A 12275-nucleotide genomic window follows, 5' to 3' on the forward strand; every position below is an offset into this window, starting at 1 on the left:
TGTGTGTGCGCGTATATATATATATATATATATATATATATATATATATATATATATTTCTCCGCCGAAATCACTTTTAAACCCATTTCCACCTTTTTTTCCCTTCTCTTCCTCTTACTTTTTTTTCACGTTTTTTTACGTTTTTCTCCTTTTCGCCTCTTTTCTGGGCGTATTATTCTTCTTTTTCTTCTTTTTTTTCGTCTAATGCATACCCCATCAGTGCAGCAATGCTTATTCAATACCGCCAGCAGATGGAGACACTGGGGGATAATTTTCTAAGGATTTATACTGATTTTTCCTGTCTGAATTTGTCGCACAGAAAGTTGCAGGCCAAATATGTGTGACATTTCTGCGACTTTAGCTTCTAGAGCATTTTTACAACATTATACATAGGTGCTGAATACATAAAAAGCGACTGTTCAGCGACAGACAAGTCGCATCGGCTGAAAGTAGGCCAGAATGTCAGTCCATGTTGGAGCAGGTTTAGATACAGTCTAAAGTATAGATCTCAAAGTCTGTGCACAGAATTTAGCAAGGGCCTCGCACCTTCTGATGCATCAGGTAGGTGCACAATAGCATAGCCTAACCCTCTGTACTTTGGTCTATATTGATGCGGGACATAGACAGCCAGCTGATGACCAATCCATTAGTGCAATGGATGGCTGGAAGCATTTGTCTTTGCCTTTGCAATACCACAGAAGCAATGCATGGTCAATGTACAGCAATGACACACCTGTGTGAACAGCCAGGAGACCCCCCCCCATGTTATGTTACATAGTTACATAGTTAGTACGGTCGAAAAAAGACATATGTCCATCAAGTTCAACCAGGGAATTAAGGGGTAGGGGTGTGGCGCGATATTGGGGAAGGGATGAGATTTTATATTTCTTCATAAGCATTAATCTTATTTTGTCAATTAGGAACATTCAGCACCCACCCGCTATCAAGGCAGCTGCCTATCATGTCATGCCCTACCTGCACAGGTGTGCTGGCTACTCAAATGATCCAATTAAGGAGGCCATTTAGTCAGCAGCAGCAGAAGTCCTGTGCCTGGACGCTCCAACAGCGGCCAGACACAAGCAGAAGCAGAAGCAGCAGAAGCAGCAGCAGCACCACCTTTTGTTTTTTGGCTGCAGCAGCAGCAGCAAGGCCCACAGGGCTGGCTAGCTGGCTAGCCAGCAAGCAGGTAGCAATGAAAGTAGGAATCTTTCTTTTTAACCCTGTAAGGGGGTGGTGCACTGTACCCGAAGATACTGCCATATCGGGTCAATGCATAGGGCGACGGAAGCAAGCTTCGAAATCGGCCCCCGTTCTCAAAAATCCATTTAATATATGGTCCCCAGATAGGGGACGTATCAGATATTAAACTGATAAGAACAGATACTACACTTGATCTTAGCCAAAAGGCCGAGAAGCGATAACCGTGAAAGGGGCGGGCCCAACAAGGTCCCCTTCATGGGCACTATCACTGCTTGCTGTCAGGGAGGCTGCCAGACAATTTTCCATGCACACTCTGGGCTGGGGGGCAGTCAACCACCAGTACACACAGCAGAACCTAAACCCATACCATTATTGCTAAGCAGCAAGACAGGGGCCCATTGCACTCCCACGGGGCCTTTTTAAATGCAATCCATAACCCGGATTTGCCAGGAACCCTTCTTACTCCTCCTACTTGCATGTGACACTGGGCTTAGGATCTGCATAGGAAACACACACACAAGCACACACCTACCTTTGTTGCCTGCAGATGCCTCCTTGGCTGTCCCCAAACGGTATCAAACCAACACCCACGGGAAGCTGTAAGCATAGAGGACATGCCTGCACCCCATTGGACTTACCTGTGTGGGTTAAATCCGGGTTATTTGACAACCTATGGCGGTGATGGTTCTGCTCAGGCAGAGCAGTGCTGATGCTCCTCATAAAGCTGTCGCTGCTGTGAAGGTTCTAGGTGACATCACAAATCCCTATGGTTACATACACAACAAAGCTGGGTTGTTGTTGTTTACACTCTGCAAGGCCTGTGGAAGTGAGTGACATCATAGCACTGTAGTTCTGAGGGTTCTAGATGGATGCAACAATCTCCTGTTGCTTCTATGAAGGCCATAATAGACGACATCACCAAACAGCTCCATAGTCACATACACAGCAAAGGAGAGATGTTGTTTACACCTAGTGATGTCAGTGGTATTGAGTGACATCACAGCACAGTGCTAAGGCTCCTGGGCCTGGACACAGCAGCGGCTGCAATATCTCAACGGAGAATACGTTTATATATATGTGTGTGTGTGCGCGTATATATATATATATATATATATATATATATATATATATATATATATTTCTCCGCCGAAATCACTTTTAAACCCATTTCCACCTTTTTTTCCCTTCTCTTCCTCTTACTTTTTTTTCACGTTTTTTTACGTTTTTCTCCTTTTCGCCTCTTTTCTGGGCGTATTATTCTTCTTTTTCTTCTTTTTTTTCGTCTAATGCATACCCCATCAGTGCAGCAATGCTTATTCAATACCGCCAGCAGATGGAGACACTGGGGGATAATTTTCTAAGGATTTATACTGATTTTTCCTGTCTGAATTTGTCGCACAGAAAGTTGCAGGCCAAATATGTGTGACATTTCTGCGACTTTAGCTTCTAGAGCATTTTTACAACATTATACATAGGTGCTGAATACATAAAAAGCGACTGTTCAGCGACAGACAAGTCGCATCGGCTGAAAGTAGGCCAGAATGTCAGTCCATGTTGGAGCAGGTTTAGATACAGTCTAAAGTATAGATCTCAAAGTCTGTGCACAGAATTTAGCAAGGGCCTCGCACCTTCTGATGCATCAGGTAGGTGCACAATAGCATAGCCTAACCCTCTGTACTTTGGTCTATATTGATGCGGGACATAGACAGCCAGCTGATGACCAATCCATTAGTGCAATGGATGGCTGGAAGCATTTGTCTTTGCCTTTGCAATACCACAGAAGCAATGCATGGTCAATGTACAGCAATGACACACCTGTGTGAACAGCCAGGAGACCCCCCCCCCCCCCATGTTATGTTACATAGTTACATAGTTAGTACGGTCGAAAAAAGACATATGTCCATCAAGTTCAACCAGGGAATTAAGGGGTAGGGGTGTGGCGCGATATTGGGGAAGGGATGAGATTTTATATTTCTTCATAAGCATTAATCTTATTTTGTCAATTAGGAACATTCAGCACCCACCCGCTATCAAGGCAGCTGCCTATCATGTCATGCCCTACCTGCACAGGTGTGCTGGCTACTCAAATGATCCAATTAAGGAGGCCATTTAGTCAGCAGCAGCAGAAGTCCTGTGCCTGGACGCTCCAACAGCGGCCAGACACAAGCAGAAGCAGCAGAAGCAGCAGCAGCACCACCTTTTGTTTTTTGGCTGCAGCAGCAGCAAGGCCCACAGGGCTGGCTAGCTGGCTAGCCAGCAAGCAGGTAGCAATGAAAGTAGGAATCTTTCTTTTTAACCCTGTAAGGGGGTGGTGCACTGTACCCGAAGATACTGCCATATCGGGTCAATGCATAGGGCGACGGAAGCAAGCTTCGAAATCGGCCCCCGTTCTCAAAAATCCATTTAATATATGGTCCCCAGATAGGGGACGTATCAGATATTAAACTGATAAGAACAGATACTACACTTGATCTTAGCCAAAAGGCCGAGAAGCGATAACCGTGAAAGGGGCGGGCCCAACAAGGTCCCCTTCATGGGCACTATCACTGCTTGCTGTCAGGGAGGCTGCCAGACAATTTTCCATGCACACTCTGGGCTGGGGGGCAGTCAACCACCAGTACACACAGCAGAACCTAAACCCATACCATTATTGCTAAGCAGCAAGACAGGGGCCCATTGCACTCCCACGGGGCCTTTTTAAATGCAATCCATAACCCGGATTTGCCAGGAACCCTTCTTACTCCTCCTACTTGCATGTGACACTGGGCTTAGGATCTGCATAGGAAACACACACACAAGCACACACCTACCTTTGTTGCCTGCAGATGCCTCCTTGGCTGTCCCCAAACGGTATCAAACCAACACCCACGGGAAGCTGTAAGCATAGAGGACATGCCTGCACCCCATTGGACTTACCTGTGTGGGTTAAATCCGGGTTATTTGACAACCTATGGCGGTGATGGTTCTGCTCAGGCAGAGCAGTGCTGATGCTCCTCATAAAGCTGTCGCTGCTGTGAAGGTTCTAGGTGACATCACAAATCCCTATGGTTACATACACAACAAAGCTGGGTTGTTGTTGTTTACACTCTGCAAGGCCTGTGGAAGTGAGTGACATCATAGCACTGTAGTTCTGAGGGTTCTAGATGGATGCAACAATCTCCTGTTGCTTCTATGAAGGCCATAATAGACGACATCACCAAACAGCTCCATAGTCACATACACAGCAAAGGAGAGATGTTGTTTACACCTAGTGATGTCAGTGGTATTGAGTGACATCACAGCACAGTGCTAAGGCTCCTGGGCCTGGACACAGCAGCGGCTGCAATATCTCAACGGAGAATACGTTTATATATATGTGTGTGTGTGCGCGTATATATATATATATATATATATATATATATATATATATATATATATATATATATATATTTCTCCGCCGAAATCACTTTTAAACCCATTTCCACCTTTTTTTCCCTTCTCTTCCTCTTACTTTTTTTTCACGTTTTTTTACGTTTTTCTCCTTTTCGCCTCTTTTCTGGGCGTATTATTCTTCTTTTTCTTCTTTTTTTTCGTCTAATGCATACCCCATCAGTGCAGCAATGCTTATTCAATACCGCCAGCAGATGGAGACACTGGGGGATAATTTTCTAAGGATTTATACTGATTTTTCCTGTCTGAATTTGTCGCACAGAAAGTTGCAGGCCAAATATGTGTGACATTTCTGCGACTTTAGCTTCTAGAGCATTTTTACAACATTATACATAGGTGCTGAATACATAAAAAGCGACTGTTCAGCGACAGACAAGTCGCATCGGCTGAAAGTAGGCCAGAATGTCAGTCCATGTTGGAGCAGGTTTAGATACAGTCTAAAGTATAGATCTCAAAGTCTGTGCACAGAATTTAGCAAGGGCCTCGCACCTTCTGATGCATCAGGTAGGTGCACAATAGCATAGCCTAACCCTCTGTACTTTGGTCTATATTGATGCGGGACATAGACAGCCAGCTGATGACCAATCCATTAGTGCAATGGATGGCTGGAAGCATTTGTCTTTGCCTTTGCAATACCACAGAAGCAATGCATGGTCAATGTACAGCAATGACACACCTGTGTGAACAGCCAGGAGACCCCCCCCCCCCCCCCCATGTTATGTTACATAGTTACATAGTTAGTACGGTCGAAAAAAGACATATGTCCATCAAGTTCAACCAGGGAATTAAGGGGTAGGGGTGTGGCGCGATATTGGGGAAGGGATGAGATTTTATATTTCTTCATAAGCATTAATCTTATTTTGTCAATTAGGAACATTCAGCACCCACCCGCTATCAAGGCAGCTGCCTATCATGTCATGCCCTACCTGCACAGGTGTGCTGGCTACTCAAATGATCCAATTAAGGAGGCCATTTAGTCAGCAGCAGCAGAAGTCCTGTGCCTGGACGCTCCAACAGCGGCCAGACACAAGCAGAAGCAGCAGAAGCAGCAGCACCACCTTTTGTTTTTTGGCTGCAGCAGCAGCAAGGCCCACAGGGCTGGCTAGCTGGCTAGCCAGCAAGCAGGTAGCAATGAAAGTAGGAATCTTTCTTTTTAACCCTGTAAGGGGGTGGTGCACTGTACCCGAAGATACTGCCATATCGGGTCAATGCATAGGGCGACGGAAGCAAGCTTCGAAATCGGCCCCCGTTCTCAAAAATCCATTTAATATATGGTCCCCAGATAGGGGACGTATCAGATATTAAACTGATAAGAACAGATACTACACTTGATCTTAGCCAAAAGGCCGAGAAGCGATAACCGTGAAAGGGGCGGGCCCAACAAGGTCCCCTTCATGGGCACTATCACTGCTTGCTGTCAGGGAGGCTGCCAGACAATTTTCCATGCACACTCTGGGCTGGGGGGCAGTCAACCACCAGTACACACAGCAGAACCTAAACCCATACCATTATTGCTAAGCAGCAAGACAGGGGCCCATTGCACTCCCACGGGGCCTTTTTAAATGCAATCCATAACCCGGATTTGCCAGGAACCCTTCTTACTCCTCCTACTTGCATGTGACACTGGGCTTAGGATCTGCATAGGAAACACACACACAAGCACACACCTACCTTTGTTGCCTGCAGATGCCTCCTTGGCTGTCCCCAAACGGTATCAAACCAACACCCACGGGAAGCTGTAAGCATAGAGGACATGCCTGCACCCCATTGGACTTACCTGTGTGGGTTAAATCCGGGTTATTTGACAACCTATGGCGGTGATGGTTCTGCTCAGGCAGAGCAGTGCTGATGCTCCTCATAAAGCTGTCGCTGCTGTGAAGGTTCTAGGTGACATCACAAATCCCTATGGTTACATACACAACAAAGCTGGGTTGTTGTTGTTTACACTCTGCAAGGCCTGTGGAAGTGAGTGACATCATAGCACTGTAGTTCTGAGGGTTCTAGATGGATGCAACAATCTCCTGTTGCTTCTATGAAGGCCATAATAGACGACATCACCAAACAGCTCCATAGTCACATACACAGCAAAGGAGAGATGTTGTTTACACCTAGTGATGTCAGTGGTATTGAGTGACATCACAGCACAGTGCTAAGGCTCCTGGGCCTGGACACAGCAGCGGCTGCAATATCTCAACGGAGAATACGTTTATATATATGTGTGTGTGTGCGCGTATATATATATATATATATATATATATATATATATATATATTTCTCCGCCGAAATCACTTTTAAACCCATTTCCACCTTTTTTTCCCTTCTCTTCCTCTTACTTTTTTTTCACGTTTTTTTACGTTTTTCTCCTTTTCGCCTCTTTTCTGGGCGTATTATTCTTCTTTTTCTTCTTTTTTTTCGTCTAATGCATACCCCATCAGTGCAGCAATGCTTATTCAATACCGCCAGCAGATGGAGACACTGGGGGATAATTTTCTAAGGATTTATACTGATTTTTCCTGTCTGAATTTGTCGCACAGAAAGTTGCAGGCCAAATATGTGTGACATTTCTGCGACTTTAGCTTCTAGAGCATTTTTACAACATTATACATAGGTGCTGAATACATAAAAAGCGACTGTTCAGCGACAGACAAGTCGCATCGGCTGAAAGTAGGCCAGAATGTCAGTCCATGTTGGAGCAGGTTTAGATACAGTCTAAAGTATAGATCTCAAAGTCTGTGCACAGAATTTAGCAAGGGCCTCGCACCTTCTGATGCATCAGGTAGGTGCACAATAGCATAGCCTAACCCTCTGTACTTTGGTCTATATTGATGCGGGACATAGACAGCCAGCTGATGACCAATCCATTAGTGCAATGGATGGCTGGAAGCATTTGTCTTTGCCTTTGCAATACCACAGAAGCAATGCATGGTCAATGTACAGCAATGACACACCTGTGTGAACAGCCAGGAGACCCCCCCCCCCCCCCCCCATGTTATGTTACATAGTTACATAGTTAGTACGGTCGAAAAAAGACATATGTCCATCAAGTTCAACCAGGGAATTAAGGGGTAGGGGTGTGGCGCGATATTGGGGAAGGGATGAGATTTTATATTTCTTCATAAGCATTAATCTTATTTTGTCAATTAGGAACATTCAGCACCCACCCGCTATCAAGGCAGCTGCCTATCATGTCATGCCCTACCTGCACAGGTGTGCTGGCTACTCAAATGATCCAATTAAGGAGGCCATTTAGTCAGCAGCAGCAGAAGTCCTGTGCCTGGACGCTCCAACAGCGGCCAGACACAAGCAGAAGCAGCAGAAGCAGCAGCACCACCTTTTGTTTTTTGGCTGCAGCAGCAGCAAGGCCCACAGGGCTGGCTAGCTGGCTAGCCAGCAAGCAGGTAGCAATGAAAGTAGGAATCTTTCTTTTTAACCCTGTAAGGGGGTGGTGCACTGTACCCGAAGATACTGCCATATCGGGTCAATGCATAGGGCGACGGAAGCAAGCTTCGAAATCGGCCCCCGTTCTCAAAAATCCATTTAATATATGGTCCCCAGATAGGGGACGTATCAGATATTAAACTGATAAGAACAGATACTACACTTGATCTTAGCCAAAAGGCCGAGAAGCGATAACCGTGAAAGGGGCGGGCCCAACAAGGTCCCCTTCATGGGCACTATCACTGCTTGCTGTCAGGGAGGCTGCCAGACAATTTTCCATGCACACTCTGGGCTGGGGGGCAGTCAACCACCAGTACACACAGCAGAACCTAAACCCATACCATTATTGCTAAGCAGCAAGACAGGGGCCCATTGCACTCCCACGGGGCCTTTTTAAATGCAATCCATAACCCGGATTTGCCAGGAACCCTTCTTACTCCTCCTACTTGCATGTGACACTGGGCTTAGGATCTGCATAGGAAACACACACACAAGCACACACCTACCTTTGTTGCCTGCAGATGCCTCCTTGGCTGTCCCCAAACGGTATCAAACCAACACCCACGGGAAGCTGTAAGCATAGAGGACATGCCTGCACCCCATTGGACTTACCTGTGTGGGTTAAATCCGGGTTATTTGACAACCTATGGCGGTGATGGTTCTGCTCAGGCAGAGCAGTGCTGATGCTCCTCATAAAGCTGTCGCTGCTGTGAAGGTTCTAGGTGACATCACAAATCCCTATGGTTACATACACAACAAAGCTGGGTTGTTGTTGTTTACACTCTGCAAGGCCTGTGGAAGTGAGTGACATCATAGCACTGTAGTTCTGAGGGTTCTAGATGGATGCAACAATCTCCTGTTGCTTCTATGAAGGCCATAATAGACGACATCACCAAACAGCTCCATAGTCACATACACAGCAAAGGAGAGATGTTGTTTACACCTAGTGATGTCAGTGGTATTGAGTGACATCACAGCACAGTGCTAAGGCTCCTGGGCCTGGACACAGCAGCGGCTGCAATATCTCAACGGAGAATACGTTTATATATATGTGTGTGTGTGCGCGTATATATATATATATATATATATATATATATATATATATTTCTCCGCCGAAATCACTTTTAAACCCATTTCCACCTTTTTTTCCCTTCTCTTCCTCTTACTTTTTTTTCACGTTTTTTTACGTTTTTCTCCTTTTCGCCTCTTTTCTGGGCGTATTATTCTTCTTTTTCTTCTTTTTTTTCGTCTAATGCATACCCCATCAGTGCAGCAATGCTTATTCAATACCGCCAGCAGATGGAGACACTGGGGGATAATTTTCTAAGGATTTATACTGATTTTTCCTGTCTGAATTTGTCGCACAGAAAGTTGCAGGCCAAATATGTGTGACATTTCTGCGACTTTAGCTTCTAGAGCATTTTTACAACATTATACATAGGTGCTGAATACATAAAAAGCGACTGTTCAGCGACAGACAAGTCGCATCGGCTGAAAGTAGGCCAGAATGTCAGTCCATGTTGGAGCAGGTTTAGATACAGTCTAAAGTATAGATCTCAAAGTCTGTGCACAGAATTTAGCAAGGGCCTCGCACCTTCTGATGCATCAGGTAGGTGCACAATAGCATAGCCTAACCCTCTGTACTTTGGTCTATATTGATGCGGGACATAGACAGCCAGCTGATGACCAATCCATTAGTGCAATGGATGGCTGGAAGCATTTGTCTTTGCCTTTGCAATACCACAGAAGCAATGCATGGTCAATGTACAGCAATGACACACCTGTGTGAACAGCCAGGAGACCCCCCCCCCCCCCCCATGTTATGTTACATAGTTACATAGTTAGTACGGTCGAAAAAAGACATATGTCCATCAAGTTCAACCAGGGAATTAAGGGGTAGGGGTGTGGCGCGATATTGGGGAAGGGATGAGATTTTATATTTCTTCATAAGCATTAATCTTATTTTGTCAATTAGGAACATTCAGCACCCACCCGCTATCAAGGCAGCTGCCTATCATGTCATGCCCTACCTGCACAGGTGTGCTGGCTACTCAAATGATCCAATTAAGGAGGCCATTTAGTCAGCAGCAGCAGAAGTCCTGTGCCTGGACGCTCCAACAGCGGCCAGACACAAGCAGAAGCAGCAGAAGCAGCAGCACCACCTTTTGTTTTTTGGCTGCAGCAGCAGCAAGGCCCACAGGGCTGGCTAGCTGGCTAGCCAGCAAGCAGGTAGCAATGAAAGTAGGAATCTTTCTTTTTAACCCTGTAAGGGGGTGGTGCACTGTACCCGAAGATACTGCCATATCGGGTCAATGCATAGGGCGACGGAAGCAAGCTTCGAAATCGGCCCCCGTTCTCAAAAATCCATTTAATATATGGTCCCCAGATAGGGGACGTATCAGATATTAAACTGATAAGAACAGATACTACACTTGATCTTAGCCAAAAGGCCGAGAAGCGATAACCGTGAAAGGGGCGGGCCCAACAAGGTCCCCTTCATGGGCACTATCACTGCTTGCTGTCAGGGAGGCTGCCAGACAATTTTCCATGCACACTCTGGGCTGGGGGGCAGTCAACCACCAGTACACACAGCAGAACCTAAACCCATACCATTATTGCTAAGCAGCAAGACAGGGGCCCATTGCACTCCCACGGGGCCTTTTTAAATGCAATCCATAACCCGGATTTGCCAGGAACCCTTCTTACTCCTCCTACTTGCATGTGACACTGGGCTTAGGATCTGCATAGGAAACACACACACAAGCACACACCTACCTTTGTTGCCTGCAGATGCCTCCTTGGCTGTCCCCAAACGGTATCAAACCAACACCCACGGGAAGCTGTAAGCATAGAGGACATGCCTGCACCCCATTGGACTTACCTGTGTGGGTTAAATCCGGGTTATTTGACAACCTATGGCGGTGATGGTTCTGCTCAGGCAGAGCAGTGCTGATGCTCCTCATAAAGCTGTCGCTGCTGTGAAGGTTCTAGGTGACATCACAAATCCCTATGGTTACATACACAACAAAGCTGGGTTGTTGTTGTTTACACTCTGCAAGGCCTGTGGAAGTGAGTGACATCATAGCACTGTAGTTCTGAGGGTTCTAGATGGATGCAACAATCTCCTGTTGCTTCTATGAAGGCCATAATAGACGACATCACCAAACAGCTCCATAGTCACATACACAGCAAAGGAGAGATGTTGTTTACACCTAGTGATGTCAGTGGTATTGAGTGACATCACAGCACAGTGCTAAGGCTCCTGGGCCTGGACACAGCAGCGGCTGCAATATCTCAACGGAGAATACGTTTATATATATGTGTGTGTGTGCGCGTATATATATATATATATATATATATATATATATATATATATATATATATTTCTCCGCCGAAATCACTTTTAAACCCATTTCCACCTTTTTTTCCCTTCTCTTCCTCTTACTTTTTTTTCACGTTTTTTTTACGTTTTTCTCCTTTTCGCCTCTTTTCTGGGCGTATTATTCTTCTTTTTCTTCTTTTTTTTCGTCTAATGCATACCCCATCAGTGCAGCAATGCTTATTCAATACCGCCAGCAGATGGAGACACTGGGGGATAATTTTCTAAGGATTTATACTGATTTTTCCTGTCTGAATTTGTCGCACAGAAAGTTGCAGGCCAAATATGTGTGACATTTCTGCGACTTTAGCTTCTAGAGCATTTTTACAACATTATACATAGGTGCTGAATACATAAAAAGCGACTGTTCAGCGACAGACAAGTCGCATCGGCTGAAAGTAGGCCAGAATGTCAGTCCATGTTGGAGCAGGTTTAGATACAGTCTAAAGTATAGATCTCAAAGTCTGTGCACAGAATTTAGCAAGGGCCTCGCACCTTCTGATGCATCAGGTAGGTGCACAATAGCATAGCCTAACCCTCTGTACTTTGGTCTATATTGATGCGGGACATAGACAGCCAGCTGATGACCAATCCATTAGTGCAATGGATGGCTGGAAGCATTTGTCTTTGCCTTTGCAATACCACAGAAGCAATGCATGGTCAATGTACAGCAATGACACACCTGTGTGAACAGCCAGGAGACCCCCCCCCCCCCATGTTATGTTACATAGTTACATAGTTAGTACGGTCGAAAAAAGACATATGTCCATCAAGTTCAACCAGGGAATTAAGGGGTAGGGGTGTGGCGCGATATTGGGGAAGGGATGAG

At 45.6% G+C, this 12275-nt stretch overlaps 5 non-coding genes across 5 annotated transcripts; all 5 read right to left on the reverse strand.

The window, feature by feature from the left end:
- Positions 1–1228: 1228 nt before the first annotated feature.
- On the reverse strand, positions 1229–1419 carry LOC130301034 (U2 spliceosomal RNA). Its single transcript, XR_008851753.1, has one exon. It is a non-coding gene; the product is annotated as a U2 spliceosomal RNA (small nuclear RNA).
- A 2087-nt stretch (positions 1420–3506) lies between these two features.
- LOC130301046 (U2 spliceosomal RNA) lies at positions 3507–3697 on the reverse strand. Its single transcript, XR_008851764.1, has one exon. It is a non-coding gene; the product is annotated as a U2 spliceosomal RNA (small nuclear RNA).
- A 2099-nt stretch (positions 3698–5796) lies between these two features.
- Positions 5797–5987, reverse strand: LOC130301057 (U2 spliceosomal RNA). Its single transcript, XR_008851775.1, has one exon. It is a non-coding gene; the product is annotated as a U2 spliceosomal RNA (small nuclear RNA).
- A 2082-nt stretch (positions 5988–8069) lies between these two features.
- Positions 8070–8260, reverse strand: LOC130301068 (U2 spliceosomal RNA). The gene has a single exon (XR_008851786.1). It is a non-coding gene; the product is annotated as a U2 spliceosomal RNA (small nuclear RNA).
- A 2078-nt stretch (positions 8261–10338) lies between these two features.
- Positions 10339–10529, reverse strand: LOC130301080 (U2 spliceosomal RNA). The gene has a single exon (XR_008851796.1). It is a non-coding gene; the product is annotated as a U2 spliceosomal RNA (small nuclear RNA).
- Between the last annotated feature and the right edge of the window lie 1746 nt (positions 10530–12275).

This window comes from Hyla sarda, unplaced genomic scaffold (assembly GCF_029499605.1).
Source record: "Hyla sarda isolate aHylSar1 unplaced genomic scaffold, aHylSar1.hap1 scaffold_1108, whole genome shotgun sequence".
NCBI classification, from domain to species: Eukaryota; Metazoa; Chordata; class Amphibia; order Anura; family Hylidae; genus Hyla; species Hyla sarda.